This window comes from Hordeum vulgare, chromosome 1H (assembly GCF_904849725.1).
Source record: "Hordeum vulgare subsp. vulgare chromosome 1H, MorexV3_pseudomolecules_assembly, whole genome shotgun sequence".
NCBI classification, from domain to species: Eukaryota; Viridiplantae; Streptophyta; class Magnoliopsida; order Poales; family Poaceae; genus Hordeum; species Hordeum vulgare.
This window is the reverse complement of record NC_058518.1, coordinates 442,819,410-442,838,326: the sequence shown is the minus strand read 5'-3', so window position 1 is coordinate 442,838,326 and position 18,917 is coordinate 442,819,410.

The window sequence follows — 18,917 nt, the reverse complement described above, 5'->3', positions numbered from 1 at the left end:
AGGGGTAGCAGCAACAGGGTTGCTAGCATGCAAATCCCTATCATCTTTCTTCTTATTTCTAGGATGACTAGGTGCATCAGTGCTAAATCCTTGAAAATCTTGTTCAACTCTCTTCGGATGACCCTCGGGATACAAAGGTTCCTGGGTCATTCTACCGCCTCTAGTGACGACTCTGACAGAATTGTCATTCAACTCAGTGAGCAAGTCATTTTGAGCTTTAAGTACTTGTTCTACCTGAGTAGTAACCATAGAAGCATGTTTACTGAGGAGCTTAAAATCATTGACATTTCTGTCCACACAAGCACTTAAATGACTAAGCATACGAGCATTCTGTTCCAATTGTGTGCTAACATAACCATTGAAACTCTGTTGTTTGGCAACAAAGTTATCAAATTCATCCACGCATAAGCTAGCAGGTTTATCAAAAGGAATATCACTCTCATCAAACCTACGCAGAGAATTTACTTCTACTACCTGTATCGGGTTATCAAGACCATGGATATCTTCGATAGGTGGTAGATTTTTGACATCTTCAGATTTAATGCCTTTCTCTCGTGTAGATTCCTTAGATTCTTGCATATCTTCAAGACTGAGGAATAGAATACCTCTTTTCTTCGGAGTTGGCTTAGGAGGAGGTTCGGGAATAGTTCAAGCATTCTCATTGCACAAGATGTTATTCAATAGAATCTCAGCTTGTTCTACAGTTCGTTCCTTAAAAACACAACCAACACAACTATCTAGGTGGTCTTTGGAAGCATCGGTAAGTCCATTATAGAAGATATCAAGTATTTCATTCTTCTCAAGAGGGTGATCAGGCAAAGCATTCAGTAGCTGGATGAGCCTCCCCCAAGCTTGTGGGAGAATCTCTTCTTCAGCTTGAGCAAAATTGTATATTTCCTGCAAGGTAGCTTGCTTCTTATGGGCAGGGAAATATTTTCCAGATAAGTAGTAGCCCATATCCTGGGGGCTATGCACACATCAAGGAGCAAGAGAAGTCAACCAGGAGTTAGCATCGTCTTTTAGCGAGAAAGGAAACAACTTGAGGATATAGTAGTGGCGAATCTTTTTGTCACTAGTGAATAGGGTGGCTATATCGTGCAGTTTGGTAAGATGGGCTACAACCATTTCAGACTCGTAACCGTGAAAGGGATCATATTCGACTAGAGTGATTAACTCAGGATCGACAGAGGATTCAAAATCCTTATCCGTCACAAAGATAGGCGAAGTAGCAAACTTCGGGTCGTATTTCATCCTAGCGTTTAGAGATTTTTCTTTCCACTTGCGCAGTAGTTTCTCAACATCATAGCTATCCTTACACGCAAGAAAGTCTCAGCTATCTCTCCCTCCATAACATAGTGCTCATGCATAACAGGCAATTCAGGCATCGTAGCAGGTTCTACTTCAATAGTATCAGCAGTTTCAGAAGTATCATCACGTCTAACAGCAACTCTAGCAAGTTGTGCATCAAGGAATGCACCTAGTGGCAAAGCAGTATCACACATAGTATCAAGCATAGCATCATGAGGCATAGTATCAAGCATAGCATCATCAGGCATAGTATCAAGCATAGCATCATGGGCAACAGAAGTAGCATCATCAAGCACAGTGATTCCATGACACCAGAAGAATGCTGCTAGCACTCTCCGCCAATCGAAACTAGAAGAATGTTGTTGACGGCCCACCGGCACGTGGGATCGCATCAGTTTTCGAGGGTAGAGTATTCGACCCAAATTTGTTGGTACGCCTATAGGAGGTGAGAGGATACTCTCAAGTATTAGCAGCGGAATGTGTCCGATTCAACAACACCTGAAAGATTAGTATCTGCAAGGAAAGTAGTGACAACAAAGTAGTATGATAACAACGGTGTGAGAAACGATCTGTTGACGGAAGACTATTCCTAACGATTGTATCAATGGAGCCAAGTTGCCTCGTTGACGGAAATTGTCTGTTCCCGTCAACGACCAGCGAATCAAGATTGTAGCAGGTAGCAGCAGTGTAAAGAGTAATAGCAGCGGCAAGGAACAGCAGTAGTGACAGCAGTAGCAAGTAGCAACATTAGCAAGCGACAGTAGTAGCAAAAGTAGCAGCAGAGCAAGACAAGTAACAGCAGCAGAGCAAGACAAGTAACAACAGCAGTAGGACAAACTCGTAGGCAATGGGTCAGTGATTTGTTTGGATGATATTCATCATGCAACAGTTATAACACAGAGAGATATGTGGCTAGCTCCCATTCGTCAATCTGATGTAGGCATGCATTCCATGTGTCATCATACGTGCTTAGGGAAAATAACTTGCATGACATCTATTGTCCATCCCTCCCGTGGCAGCGTGGTCCAAAAGGAAACTACGGGATATTAAGGTTCTCCTTTTAATAAAGAACCGGACCAACGCATTAGCACTTGGTGAACACATGAACTCCTCAAACTATGGTCATCACCGGGAGTGGTTCCGGTTATTGTCACTCCGGGGTTGCCCGATCATAACACATAGTAGGTAACTACAACTTGCAAGATCGGATCTAAGACACACATATATTGGTGACAACATAATAATTTCAGATCTGAAATCATGGCACTCGGGCCCTAGAGACAAGCATTAAGCATGGCAAAGTAGTAGCAACATCAATCTCAGAACATAGTGGCTCCTAGGGTTCAATCCCCGTCAAAACTAACTCGATTACATGATAGATCTCATCCTACTCATCACCGCGCAGCGAGCCTACGAATAGATTACTCACGAACGATGAAGAGCTTCATGGAATTGGAGAGGGAAGAAGGTCGATGATGACAATGGCGACGATTTCCCCTCTCCGGAGCCCAAAACAGACTCCAGATCTGCCCTCCAGATGAAGAACAGGTTGTGGCGGCGCCTCCGTATCGCAAACGCGACGAAATCTTCTCTCTTGATTTTTACTGGGACGAAAGTGAACTTATAGAGCTGAGATTGGGGGCGGCAGAGTCGCGTGGGCCCCACAAGCTTGCCATCCGCCACCAGGGGGTGGTGGTGGCAGGGCTTGTGGCCCACTGGCCCACCCCCTCAGGTGGATCTTTGCGCAGGTATTTTTCATATTTTCCAAAAATATTCCCCGTAAATTTTCACGACGTTCTGAGAACTTTGATTTCTACACAAAAATAATACCAAGGCAATTCTGCTGAAAACAACGTCAGTCCAGGTTAGTCCCATTCAAATCATGCAAATTAGAGTCCAAAACAAGGGCAAAAGAGTTTGGAAAAGTAGATACGATGGAGACTTATCAACTCCCCCAAGCTTAAAACCTTGCTTGTCCTCAAGCAACTCAGTTGACAAACTGAGAGAGAAATAAAAACCTTGACAAACTCTATTTGATCTTGTTGTTGCAACTATGTCTAACTCATAACCAGAATCTCAGCAAGATCACAAGTTAACCACATAAGCAAGTGACACAAAGGTCTCATAGTAAACTAATATCAATGGCATAATTAGCTAACGAGCAAATAATAATGAGTTTCAAATACCAACACTTCAATCAAAACAAGCATGAAGCAGTATGAATAGGTGGTATCTCGCTAGCTCTTTTTGAGACCGCAAAACATAAATGCAGAGCACTTTCAAAGATCAAGGGCTGACTAAACATTGTAATTCATAGCAACGAAGATCCAGTCATAGTCATACTCAATATCAATCAAAAGCAAAGCATAAAAATGACAGAGGTGCTCTCTAATTGGTGCTTGTATAAGAAGAGGACGACTCAACAGGAAAATAAATAGACAGGCCCTTCAAAGAGGGAAGCATTGATTTGCACAGGTGCGAGAGCTCAACCTTTGAAAACAGAGATAATAATTTTGGGTGGCATGCTTTCATTGTCAATGCAATGACCAAGAGTTCTCAATATCTTCCATGCTACTCATGCTATAGGCGGTTCCCAAACAGAAAAGTAAAGTTTTAACTCCCCCACCACCAATCAATCACACTCCATGGCTAGCCGAATCCTCGGGTACCGTCCATACTAACATCAATCCGGGGGGAGTCTTGTTTTACAGTTATGTTTTCGATTTAAGCGTGGAACTGGGCATTCCAATTACCGGCCCCTTTCTCGTGAATGACAGTGAATAAACACATGTCGAGGATAACACTCCTAGCATGGAAGATACCAATAGCCCCCTGTCACCACATGAGCGGTTCGGGCATGCAAAACAGATTATTTCTTGAAGGTTTAGAGAGTGGCACATCCAAATTTACTTGGAACAGCATGTAAATACCGCAAATAGGTAGGTATGGTGGACTCTCATGGAAAAACTTTTGGGTTTATGGAAGTGGATGCACAAGCAGTATTCCGCTTAGTAGAAGTGAAGGCTAGCAAAAGACTGGGAAGCGACCAACTAGAGAGCGACAACAGTCATCAAGATGCAATGAGTTTGACTAACATTGACTGCAAGCATGAACATGATATAAGTCAACATGAACACTAAAATCATAGAGGCTATGTTGATTTTGTTTCAACTACATGCATGAACATGCGCCAAGTCAAGCCACTTGAATCATTCAAAGGAGAATACCATCCTATCATACTACATCATAGTCATCTCAAAATCTATTTTGACATTCAAGACAAACCATTATAAGATCTCAGCTAAATAAGCATGGCATCAGAAACTATGATCTCTAAGTTGTCATTGCAAACATGGTTCTCTCAAAACAAAGCTGAATCTGGGTCGACAAGCTAGTCATATTTACAAAAACAAAATAGATAGAGTTCATACCAGCTTTTCAGTCTCAGTCACTTCATCATATATCATCATTATTGCCTTTCATTTGCACGATCGAACGATGTGAACAATAATAAGAGTGCTCGTGCATTGGACTAAGCTGAATCTGCAGGCAAACACAAAGGAGAAGACAAAGTAATATGGCTCTTTGAAAGCTAAACAGGTATGCATGCAAGAACCACTAAACATTATAACCAATATCTTCTACTTTGACCCAAAGAAAAAGAAAACTATTTACACGGGAAAACTCCCAACAAGGAAAAGAAGAAAGGAAAATCCTTTTGGGTTTTCTCAAGAGGACACAAAACAAGAAAACAAAAATAAACTAGCATGGATAATACAGTGGCAAAGTGTAAACACCGGCTAACAAAGTGAAAGCATAAGCATGAATGTAAAGTCGGTGAGAACACGTACTCCTCCAAGCTTAGGCTTTTGGCCTAGCTTGGTCTACTCCCATGGTGGGAAATAACCAGCTCCGGGATACTCCGGAGCAGACTGTGGATGCCACCACTGTGTGAGCTCCTCTGGCTCCCAACGATAAACTAGCGTCTGGTACTCGACTGGCGGCTCGGGCACAGGCACCTGTGGTTGGGCCGAGCCCCAATATGTGTAGATGTCCGAGGGCATAATAGTGTACCTGTCTACATGAAGATCGAACAAAGAAGGAGCAGGCAAAGTAATAGTCTCTCGAGTACCCTGACTAAATACCAGGTTATAAATCATCCGTCTACTAGCATCTCTATCCAGAAAATCATGGCGAACCATGCTGTCATAATCCAGATATTTCTCAGGGAGAAGCATCTCTCCATCCTCTCCTAGTCTAATGGGTTTCTCTAAGTGTTTGGCAAGACGGGTAGCATAGATACCTCCATAGACGACACCCTTGGAACGGTTGGTGTTCAACCGCTGGGCTGCTATAGCACCTAGGCTATAAGTCTTATCATTATAAAGGCCCTCGCGCAAAATCGCAAGGTCTGGAGAACATAGTGATCTAGCTTCCCCACGACCAATCAAACATTTTCCCACAAATAGTCAGAAGTACCGAAGCACAGGAAAATGTATGCTAGCAATTCTAGCGCGAGACACTCCTCTCTCCTCTCCAACAGCAATAGTACTAATGAAATCCTCCAAGTCCCATGGACGAGGGTCACGGATATCCCCAACATAAGGTAATTTGCATACATTGCAAAAATCCTGTAGTGTCATGCACTGGGGAACATCGTATATCATGAACTCAACCATGGGAGGATTCTTCCTCGGATAAAAGTTGAAGCTTTGAGCGAAAATATTGGTGAGGAGGAGATATTGTGAGCACTTATCTTCAATGAACGCAGGTCTTACTGCGTTCTCCACCAAGTAATAAAAGTCTTCATAAAGCCCAGCGGCGCGCAAAAATTCATCACTTGGCCACTCGCACGCTCGAACTTCTGTGACTCGAGGGACTACGTACTTGGGGTGGTTCTTCTCATCCTCCTTGGGGTTACAGCTTGAAGAGCCTCTCAAGAACCTCCTCATCTTTTCCTTTTTCTAGCTCTGACAAATTCTGAAATTTTTAGAGACTTCAAAAGAAAAGTGAATAAAGATTAACCCAACTTGTAGCAACTACTCCTACTAGTGCCTAGAGACCGTATCACACGCTAAAACTACTTGGGACCAGCTAAAATCAACTTTTCTAGCTCAAGAACAGGGTCACCAAGGTAGCAAGAATACGTGAAGGATAAAGCACTATAGCAAAAACTAATTGGACCAATGGAGGAGTCACTTACCAAGGAGTAATTTCCCCAAAACAGTTCGGAGAATGGTCCTTTGAGCAAGGAGATCGAAAATCACAGCCAAATGACCAAGAACACGGGTTTGAGCTGCGAAAGAATTTTTTCTCGAGGTGGAAGAAGAGGCTGGGAGCTGGAATGAGTGGAGGGGGTCCCTGTGGGCCCCACAAGCTTGCTAGCCGCCACTAGGGGTGGGTGGCGGTGGCAGGGCTTGTGGCCCACTGGTCTGGCCTCCAGGCCAGCTCTCAGGCCCAATATTTTTCAAATATTCTAGAAAAATCATACTAAATTTTCAGGACCATCGGAGAACTTTTATTTTTGAGGTATTTTTTTCGGGACGCTAAAACAGAAAACAGGAAAAACTAAACTAAATCTATCATTTTTATTTTAAGCAACAAAAAATGAAAGCTCAAAACAGAGGTATGTGACTCTTTCATTCATCCATTTCATGGTCATCGAAAGAAATCCGTCAATGGGGTTGATCAAGTCCTCATGACAAAACCTTCTCGAATCGCAAGAGAGAATGGAGAATTTTCGAGTAGCCACTAAGTCACCTCAATGGGGATATGTATCTCCCCAACAAGCAAAACATACTTCATCTTGACACGAGGAATAGGGCATTCAAAGCTCCCAATAAGAATCGATGAAGTCTTTTCGATAGCATTGATGCAATGTAGTTGATATCGTTTCTTCGGAAAGTGCACTGTGTGCACCTTACCGTTGACATGGAAAGTGACATTGCCTTTGTTGCAATCTATAACAGCCCCTGCAGTGTTTAAAAAGGGTCTTCCGAGGATGACAACCATGGCATCGTCCTTGGGAATATCCAGGATAACAAAGTTTGTTAAGATAGTGGTGTTAGCAACCACAACAGGCACATCCTCGCAAATGCTGATAGGGAAAGCAGTTGATTTGTCGGCCATTTGCAGAGAAATTTCAGTGGGTGTCAACTTATCCAATTCAAGTGTACGATAAAGAGAGAGCGGCATAACACTAACACCGGCTCCAAGGTCACATAAGGCAGTTCTTACGTAGTTTCCTTTAATGGAGCAAGGTATAGTGGGCACTCCGGGATCACCAAGTTTCTTAGGAGTTCCACCTTTGAAAGTGTAGTTGGCAAGCATGGTGGAGATCTCAAGATCTGGTATCTTCCGTTTATTAGTCACGATATCTTTCATGTACTTGGCATACGGAGACATATTGAGCATATTAGTTAACCGCATCTACAGAAAGATGGGTCTTATGATCTCAACGAAGCGCTCAAAATCCTCATCATCCTTTTTCTTGGATGGCTTAGGACGAAAGGGCATAGATCTCTGAACCCATGGCTCCCTTTCTTTACCATGCTTCCTAGCAGTGAAGTCATTCTTATCATATCTCTTAGGTTGTGGGTTATCAGGATTAACCGAAGGTTTAATCTCCACATCCTCATCATTGCTAGGTTGAGCATTATTATGAACATCACTGTCCATATTGTCACTAGGTTCATGTTCATCACCAGATTGTATTTCTGCATGAGACGCAGAAATATCATTAGGTTCTTCAGGTGTGACACTATTTGGTGAACTGGCATGTAGGTTTCTATCATCCTTCTTCTTCTCCTTAGGATGACTGGGTGTATCAGCATTGATTCCTTGAGAATCTTTATCAACTCTCTTAGGATGACCTTCAGGATACAAAGGTTCCTGAGTCATTTTGTCTCCTCTAGTGATGACTCTGACAGACTTGTCATTTAATTCATTGAGCAGGTCATTCTAAGCTTGAAGTACTTGTTCTACCTGAGTAGTAATCATAGAGGCATGTTTACTCAGAAGCTTCTGATCATTGACATTTCTGTCTACACAAGCACTTAAATGGCTAAGCATACGAGTGCTTTGTTCCGAATGTCTGCTAACATAACCATTGAAACTCTGTTGTTTGGCTACAAAGTTGTCAAATTCGTCAAAGCATAGGTTAGCAGGTTTGTCGAAGGGAATATCACTCTCATCAAACCTACGCAGAGAATTTACAACTAGTACTTGTATCGGGTTATCGAGACCATGGATCTCTTCGATAGGTGGTAGATTTTTGACATCTTCATATCTAATGCCTTTCTCTTGCATAGATTTCTTGGCTTCTTGCATATCTTCGGGACTGAGGAATAGAATACCTCTTTTCTTCGGAGTTGTCTTAGTAGGTGGTTCCGGAATGGTCCAAGCATTATCGTTGATCAAGATGTTATTCAGTAGGGTCTCAGCTTGTTCTACAGTTCGTTCCCTAAAAACACAACCGACACAACTATCTAGGTGGTCTCTAGAGGAATCGGTAAGTCCGTTATAGAGGATATCAAGTATCTCGTTCTTCTTAAGAGGGTGATCAGGCAAAGAATTCTGTAGCTGGATGAGCCTCCCCCAAGCTTGTGGGAGACTCTCTTCTTGGAGTTGAGCAAAGTTATATATTTCCTGCAAGGCAGATTGCTTCTTATGGGCAGGGAAATATTTCTCACAGAAGTAATAGACCATATCCTGGGGAGTACTCACACATCCAGGAGCAAGAGAGGTGAACCAGGCTTTATCATCATCCTTTAGAGAGAAAGGAAACAGCTTAAGGATATAACAGTGGCGGATCTTCTCCTCATTAGTGAAAAGGGTGGCTATATCGTGTAGTTTGGCAAGATGGGCCATGACCCTCACAGACTCATAACCGTGAAAAGGATCAGATTCGACTAGAGAGGTTATCTCAGGATCGACACAAAATTCATAATCCTTATCGGTGATAAAGATAGGTGAAGTGGCAAACTTTGGGTCGTATTTCATCCTAGCTTTCAGAGATTTTCCCTTCCACTTGAGAAGTAATTTCTCAGCGTCATAGGCATCCTTACACGCAAGAAAATCCTCAGCTATCTCTCCCTCCATAACATACCCCTCAGGTATATCCGGCAATTATATCTAGGAGAGCTAGATCTAGCAGGAGCAAAAGCAGGTTCTATCTCAATAGTATCGGCAGCTTCAGAAGCATCACGAACATTGGCAGTAACTCTAGCAATATGAGCATCAAGGAATACCCCTAGTGGCATATCAGGCAAAGTAGCATCTCTAGCAGTATCAAGCATAACATCATCAGGCAAAATAGCATCTCTAGCATCATCAGGCAAAGGAGTATCAGGCATAGCATCTCTAGCAGTATCAAGCATAGCATCATCAGGCATAGCATCTCTAGCAGTATCAAGCATAGCATCATCAGGCAAAATAGCATCTCTAGCAATATCAAGCATAGCATCATAAGGCATAGCATCTCTAGCAGTATCAGGCATAGCATCATCAGGCATAGTATCAAGCATAGTATCTCTAGCAGTAGCATCATAAGCATCATCAAGCATAAGCGACATATCAAGATTTCTAGCAGGAGGTGATGTCGCAAACTTACTCATAACTGAAGGTGAATTAAGTGCAGAGCTAGATGGCAATTCCTTACCTCCCCTCGTAGTTGAGGGCAAGACTTTGGTTTTTGGATCCTTCAGATACTTCATAGTGATTAGCAGATATAAATCCCAAGTAACTCAGAGAATATAGCAATACCTCCCCGGCAACGGCGCAAGAAAAATGCTGATTCCGTGACAGCAGACCTTTCCCTGCAACGGCGCCAGAAGAATGCTGCTAGCACTCTCCGGCAATCGAAACTAGAAGAATGTTGTTGGCGGCCCACCAGCGCGTGGGATCGCAGCAGTTTTCGAGGGTAGAGTATTCGACCCAAATTTGTTGGTACACCTATATGAGGTGAGAGGATACTCTCAAGTATTAGCAGCTGAATGTGTCAGATTCAACCACACCTGAAAGATTAGTATCTGCAAGCAAAGTAGTGACAACAAAGTAGTATGATAACAACGGTGTCAGAAACAATCTGTTGACGACAGACTATTCCTAACGGTTGTATCAATGGCGCCAAGTTGCCTCGTTGACGGAAATTGTCTGTTCCCGTCAACGACCAGCGAATCAAGATTGTAGCAGGTAGCAGCAGTGTAACGAGTAATAGCAGCGGCAAGGAACAGCAGTAGTGACAGCAGTAGCAAGTAGCAACAGTAGCAAGCGAAAGTAGTAGCAACAGTAGTAGTAGAGCAAGACAAGTAACAGCAGCAGAGCAAGACAAGTAATAGCAGCAGTAGGACAAACTCGTAGGCAATGGGTCGGTGATTTGTTTGGATGATATTCATCATGCAACAGTTATAAAACGGAGAGATATGTGGCTAGCTCCCGTTCGTCAATGTGATGTAGGCATGCATTCCGTGTGTCGTCATACGTGCTTAGGGAAAAGAACTTGCATGGCATCTATTGTCCATCCCTCCCATGGCAGCGGGGTCCAAAAGGAAACTACGGGATATTAAGGTTCTCCTTTTAATAAAGAACCGGACCAACGCATTAACACTTGGTGAACACATGAACTCCTCAAACTATGGTCATCACCGGGAGTGGTTCCGGTTATTGTCACTCCGGGGTTGCCGGATCATAACACATAGTATGTAACTACAACTTGCAAGATCGGATCTAAAACACACATATATTGGTGACAACATAATAATTTCAGATCTGAAATCATGGCACTCGGGCCCTAGTGACAAGCATTAAGCACGGCAAAGTAGTAGCAACATCAATCTCAGAACATAGTGGATACTAGGGATCAATCCCCGTCAAAACTAACTCGATTACATGATAGATCTCATCCTACTCATCACCGCCCAGTGAGCCTACGAATAGATTACTCACGAACGATGAAGAGCTTCATGGAATTGGAGAGGGAAGAAGGTTGATGATGACGATGGAGACGATTTCCCCTCTCGGGAGCCCAAAACAGAAAACAGATCTTCCCTCCAGATGAAGAATAGGTTGTGGCGGCGCCTCCGTATCGCAAACGCGACGAAATCTTCTCTCTTGATTTTTTCTGGGACGAAAGTGAACTTATAGAGCTGAGATTGGGGGCGTCAGAGCCGCGTGGGCCCCACAAGCTTGCCATCCGCCACCAGGGGGGTGGTGGTGGCAGGGCTTGTGGCCCACTGAACCACCCCCTCAGGTGGATCTTTGCGTAGGTATTTTTCATATTTTCCAAAAATATTCCCCGTAAATTTTCAGGACGTTCTGAGAACTTTGATTTCTGCACAAAAATAACACCAAGGCAATTCTGCTGAAAACAACGTCAGTACAGGTTAGTTCCATTCAAATCATGCAAATTAGAGTCCGAAACAAGGGCAAAAGAGTTTGGAAAAGTAGATACGATGGAGACGTAAAACACAGTAGTATCAAGCACAAGCGACATATCATGATTTCTAGCAAGAGGCGATGTCGCAAACTTACTCAAAACTGAAGGTGAATCAAGTGCAGAGCTAGATGGCAGTTCCTTACCTGTCCTCGTAGTTGAGGGCAAGATTTCAGTTCTTGGATCTTTCGGATTCCTCATAGTGACCAGCAGACGTCAATCCCAAGTGACTCAGAGAATATAGTTGTGCTTCCCCGGCAACGGCGCAAGAAAAACGTCTTGAGAACCCACAAGTATAGGGGATCGCAACAGTTTTCGAGGGTAGAGTATTCAACCCAAATTTATTGGTTCGACAGGGGAAGCGAAAGAATATTCTCAAGTATTAGCAACTGAGTTGTCAATTGAACCACACCTGAAAGATTAGTGTATGCAAGCAAAGTATCAGTAGCAAAGTGATATGATAGCAATGGTGTCAGAAAAAGATCTGTTGATGGCAGACTATTCCTAACTGTTGTATCAATGGCGCCAGTAAAGTGTTGCAGCAAGTAACATCCAAGTAGCAAGTAACAACACTAGCAAGTAACAGCAGTAGTGACAGCAGTACCAAGTAACAACAGTAGCAGCAGAGTAACGTAGCAAGGACCAGTAGTAAAAGACTCGTAGGCACTGGATCAGTGATGGATGAGTATGTCGGATGTGATTCATCATGTAACAGCTATAACACGGAGAGATAAGTAACTAGCTCCCGTTCGTCAATCTAATGTAGACATGTATTCTGTATGTAGTCATACATGCTTAGGGAAAAGAACTTGCATGACATCTATTGTCCATCCCTCCCGTGGCAGCGGGGTCCTAATGAAACTACGGGATATTAAGGTTCTCCTTTTAATAAAGAACCGGACCAACGCATTAAGACGTGGTGAATACATGAACTCCTCATACTATGGTCATCTCCGGGAGTGGTTCCGGCTATTGTCACTCCGGGGTTGCCGGGTCATAACACATAGTAGGTGACTACAACTTGCAAGATAGGATCTAAAATACACATATATTGGCGACAACATAATAGGTTCAGATATGAAATCATGGCACTCGGGTCCTAATGACAAGCATTAAGCATAGCTAAGTTGTAGCAACATCAATCTCAGAACATAGTGGATACTACGGATCAATCCCCGTCAAAACTAACTCGATTACATGATAGATCTCATCCAACTCATCACCGTCCAGCAAGCCTATGATGAGATTACTCACGAACGATGAAGAGCATCATGGAATTGTCGATGGAGGAAGGTTGATGATGACGATGGCGACGATTTCCCCTCTCCGGAGCCCGGAACGGACTCCAGATCTGCCCTCCAGATGAAGAACAGGAGGTGGCGGCGCCTCCGTATCGTAAAACGCGATGAATCCTTCTCTCTAATTTTTTTCCGGGCGAGACGGAATAAATAGAGCTGATTTTGGAGGCGGTGGTGCCATGTGGGCCCCACAAGCCCTCACGGCACGGCCTGGGGGGTGGCCACGGCCCAGGGGCTTGTGGCCCACTGGCACACCTCCTCCGGTGGATCTTTGCGCAGGTATTTTTCATTAATTCTAGAAAAATTCTCCGTAAATTTTCAGGTCATTCTGAGAACTTTTATTTCCGCACAAAAACAACACCATGGCAATTCTGCTGAAAACAACGTTAGTCCGGGTTAGTTCCATTCAAATCATGCAAATTAGAGTCCAAAACAATGGCAAAAGAGTTCGGGAAAGTAGATACGACGGAGACGTATCAATCACTATGAGGAATCCGAAAGATCCAAGAACTGAAATCTTTCCATCAACTACGAGGACAGGTAAGGAACTACCATCTAGCTCTACACTTGATTCACCTTCAGTTATGAGTAAGTTTGCGACACCACCTCCTGCTAGAAATCTTGATATGTCGCATGTGCTTGATGGTGCTACTTCTGCTGCCCATGATGCTTATGATGATGCTATGCTTGATACTTCTTTGCGTGATGATGCTATGCTTGATACTACTTTGCCTGATGATGCTATGCTTGATACTGCTTTGCCACTAGGTGCATTCCTTGATGCACAAATTGCTAGAGTTGTTGCTAGATGTGGTGATACTTCTGAAACTGCTGATACTATTGAAGTAGAACCTGCTATTTTGCCTGCTAGAACTAGCTCTCCTATGCTTGAATTGCCTGACACGCTTGAGTGTTATGTTATGGAGGGAGAGATAGCTGAGGACTTTCTTGCGTGTAAGGATAGCTATGATGTTGAGAAACTACTGCTCAAGTGGAAAGAAAAATCTTTGAACGCTAGGATGAAATATGACCCGAAGTTTGCTACTTCGCCTATCTTTGTGACCGATAAGGATTATGAATTCTCTGTCGACCCTGAGTTAATCACTCTGGTCGAATCAGATCCTTTTCACGATTATGAGTCTGAAACGGTTGTATCCCATCTTACTAAACTGCACGATATAGCCACCCTATTCACTAGTGAGGAAAAGATCCGCCACTACTATATCCTCAACCTGTTTCCTTTCTCGCTAAAGGATGATACTAAGAGTTGGTTCACTTATCTTGCTCCTGGTTGTGTGCATAGCCCCCAGGATATGATCTACTACTTCTCTGAAAAATATTTCCCTACACATACGAAGCAAGCCGCCTTGCAGGAAATATACAACTTTGCTCAAGATGAAGAAGAGAATCTCCCACAAGCTTGGGGGAGGCTCATCCAGCTACTGAATGCTTTGCCTGATCACCCTCTTGAGAAGAATGAAATACTTGATATCTTCTATAATGGACTTACCGATGCTTCTAATGACCACCTAGATAGTTGTGTCGGTTGTGTTTTTAGGGAAAGAACTGTAGAACAAGCTAAGATCCTATTGAATAACATCTTGTGCAATGTGAATGCTTGGACTATTCCCGAACCACCTCCTAAGCCAACTCCGAAGAAAAGAGGTATTCTATTCCTCAGTCCCGAAGATATGCAAGAAGCTAAGAAATCTATGAAAGAGAAAGGCATTAAATCTGAAGATGTCAAAAATCTACAACCTATCGAAGAGATCCATGGTCTCGATAACCCGATACACGTAGTAGAAGTAAATTCTCTATGTAGGTTTGATGAGAGTGATATTCCTTTTGATAAACCTGATAGCCTATGCCTCGATGAATTTGATAACTTTGTTGCGAGACAACAGAGTTTCAATGATTATGTTAGCAGACAATTGGAACAGAATGCTCGTATGCTTAGTCATTTAAGTGCTTGTGTGGACTAAAACGTCAATGATCTTAAGCTTCTGAGTAAACATGCCTCCATGGTTACTACTCAAGTAGAACAAGTACTTAAATCTCAGAATGACTTGCTCAATGAGTTGAATGACAATTCTGTCAAAGTCGTCACTAGAGGCGGTAGAATGACCCAGGAATCTTTGTATCCTGAGAGTCATCCAAAGAGAACTGAACAAGATTCTCAAGGAGTTAGAACTGATGCACCTAGTCATCCTAGAAAGAAGAAGAAAGATGATAGGAACCTGCACACTAGCAACCCTGTTGCTGCTACACCTGAGAGTCCAAATGATGCCTCTATTTCTGATGCTGAAACACAATCTGGTGATGAACTTGAGCCTAATGATAATATCAATAGTGATGTTCATGTTGATGCTCAACCTAGCAATGACAAGGATGTGGAGATTGAACCTGTTGATCTTGATAACCCACAGCCTAAGAATAGAAGATACGATAAGAATGACTTCGCTGCTAGGAAGCATGGTAAAGAAAGGGAACCATGGGTTCACAAACTCATGCCCTTTCCTCCCAAACCATCCAAGAAAAAGGATGATGAGGATTTTGAGAGATTTGTTGAAATGATTAGACCTGTCTTTCTGCAAATGCGTTTGACAGATATGCTCAAAATGTCTCCGTATGCTAAGTAGCTGAAGGATATTGTGACTAATAAGAGGAGGATACCTGAGGTTGAGATTTCCACCATGCTTGCTAACTATACCTTCAAGGGTGGAACTCCTAAGAAACTAGGTCATCCCGGTGTGGCCACTATACCTTGCTCCATTAAAGGCAACTACGTTAGAACTGCTTTATGCGACCTTGGAGCCGGTGTTAGTGTTATGCCTCTCTCTCTTTATCGTAGACTTGAACTAGATAAGTTCACACCCACTGAAATCTCTCTGCAAATGGCCGACAAATCAACTGCTTTCCCTATCGGCATTTGCTAGGATGTGCCTGTTGTGGTTGCCAATGTCACTATCTTAACAGACTTTGTTATCTTGGATATTCCCGAGGACGATGACATGGCGGTCATCCTTGGAAGACCCTTTTTAAACACCGCAGGGGCTGTTATAGACTGCAACAAAGGCAATGTCACTTTCCATGTCAACTATAATGAGCATATGGTGCACTTTCCGAAGAAACAATATCGAGTACATTACATCAATGCTATCGAAAAAACTTCATCGATTCTTATTGGGAGCTTTGAATGCCCTATTCCTCCTGTTAAGATGAAGTATGATTTGCTTGTTGGGGAGATACACATCCCTATTGAGGTGACCTAGTGACTATTCGAAAATTCTCCGTTCTCTTTTGTGATTCGAAAAGGTTTGTCGAGGAGACTTGATCAACCTAATTGGCGGATTTCTTTCGGTGACCATGAGATGGATGAATCGAGAAGTCACAAACCTCTGTCCCAAGCTTTCACCTTCGGTTGCTGAGAAGAAAAATGATAGATTTAGTTTACTTTTCCATGTTTTCTGTTTTAGCGTCCCGTAGAAAAATACCCCGAAAATAAAAGTTCTCCGAACGTCCTGAAAATCAAGTATGATTTTTTCCAGAATTTTTGAAAAATACTAAGACGAATAGCTAGTCTGGGAGATGCGCCAGTGGGCCACAAACACAGCAGGCCCGGCCACCCCCCTGGTCGGGGCTGGCATACTTGTGGGGCCCACATGCACCCCCTCCACTCATTCTAGCTCTCATCCACTTCTCCTACCTCTAGAAAAAATAATTTCGCAGCTCAAACCCGTGTTCTTGCTCCTCTTGCTGGGATTTTCGATCTCCTTGCTCAAAGCACCATTCTCTGAACTGTTTTGGGGAGATTACTCCTTGGTAAGTGACTCCTCCATTGGTCCAATTAGTTTTTGCTCTAGTGCCTTATACTTCACGTATTTTTTCTGCCTTGGTGACCATGTTCTTGAGCTTTGCATGCTAATTTTAACTGGTCCCAAGTAGTTTTGATGCGTAATGTGGCCTCTAGGAACTTGTGGGAGTAGTTTCTATGAGTTTAGTTGAGCCTTGTTCACTTTTCCTTTGGGTGACTGAAAATTTCAGAAAAGGAAGATATTCAGGAAAAACTATCATGGTGGTTCCCCAAGCAAGAGAGGTCCCCTTCCTGAGATTCGGGAGCCCGATCCTTACCAACCAAGGAACGCACCGGTACAACCATGTGAATGACCTTCTGATGAATTCACGATTGAGGCGGGTTTCAAAGACGAGTTTCATACACTTGTTCACAACGTCGGACTCGAAGAATTCATCTCCGATAAATGTGAACAGTATGTTACGCTTACTGCCTCTTTTGTTCGTAGATTCAAATTTTCAGTTGGCCGTCTGACATCTGTACTGTCTTATATCTATGACAAATCGTATACCATGGATTTAGAGGATTTCAATAGAATTTGCAAGATACCTATTTGGGGTAGTCTCAATGATCCTCCTAAATCTTCGGTTAGAGATTTTTTTCTCTAGTATAACTGTGGGAGAAACTAGAGATATTTCATAGGTTACCATCGGGAGCATTCATTTTCCTGCCTTGCACTACTTTGCCCTCTTCATAGGTAGATGCATTAATGGCAAGATTGATCATTGTCAGCTCTGCGCATCAGACCTTAGTATTCTTAAGAGCGCGGTAACGAGTAATAAAAGTTTCAAGATGGGAGCTATAATAGCAAGGAGGCTGAATAATAATGCTAATGAAGGGGATTTCTCTGTTGGGATCTATGCCACTCGCATAGCAAATTTCCTTGGAGTGCCCATCCGCAAAGGAGATCCCCCGCTCCATACAGCTTTCCTTGACCACGTCGCTCTGACACGCTACTAGTTCCTTGAGAGGGATGATGAATCCCTCTTATACCGTTTAATATTTAACCGACAGCGTGTTTTCCATATTAACCTTCCTCCTCCTGCCTTCTTTGACTTTCAGGTAAAGCGGAGATATTACATAACCAGAGGAGAGGCACAGGAGAATGAGAGGGAGGCAAAGGCTGCTCGTCTCCGAGAGGCAGCTAATCAGGCAGTGGCTGCAGTGCTCCCGTGCAACCACCATTATGATTTCGGATATCGCCCGGACTATCCATGGGAGTAGACCAACTTAGACCAAAAGCCTAAGCTTGGGGGAGTACGTGTTTCTCACCGACTTTACATTCTTGCTTATGCTTTCTCTTTGTTCGTCGGTGCATGTTCACACTTTGCCACTGTATCATCCATGCTAGTTTATTTTCTTTTTCTCGTTTAGTTTGAGAAAACCCAAAAAGATTTTGTTGTTCTTCTTTTGCTTCTTGGGAGCTTTCCCGTGTAAATATTTTTATTTTTCTTTGGGTCAAGGTAGAAGATCATGGTTACCATGCTTAGTGGCTCTCGCATGCATACCTGTTTATCTATTGAAGAGCCGTATTACTTTGTCTTCTCCTTTGTGTTTGCCTGCAGATTACAGCTTTAGTCCAATGCACGAGCACTCTTATTATTGTTCACATCATTCGGTCGTGCAAGTGAAAGGCAATAATGACGATATATGATGAAGTGATTGAGCCTGGAAAAGCTGGTATGAACTCGATCGATTTTGTTTTTGTGAATATGACTAGCTCATCGTTCCTGATTCAGCTTTGTTGTGAGGGAAACATGTTTGCAATGACAACTTAGAGACCATAGTTGCTTATGCCATTCTTACTTAGCTAGGAGATTATAATGGTTTGTCTTGGATGCCCACATGAATGTTGAGATGACTATGATGTAGTATGATAGGATGATATCCTCCTCTGAATGATTCAAGTGGCTTGACTTGACGCATGTTCACGCATGTAGTTGAAGCAAAATCAACATAGCCTCTATGATATTCATGTTCATGGTGATTTATGTCCTACTCATGCTTGCACTCAATGTTAGATAAT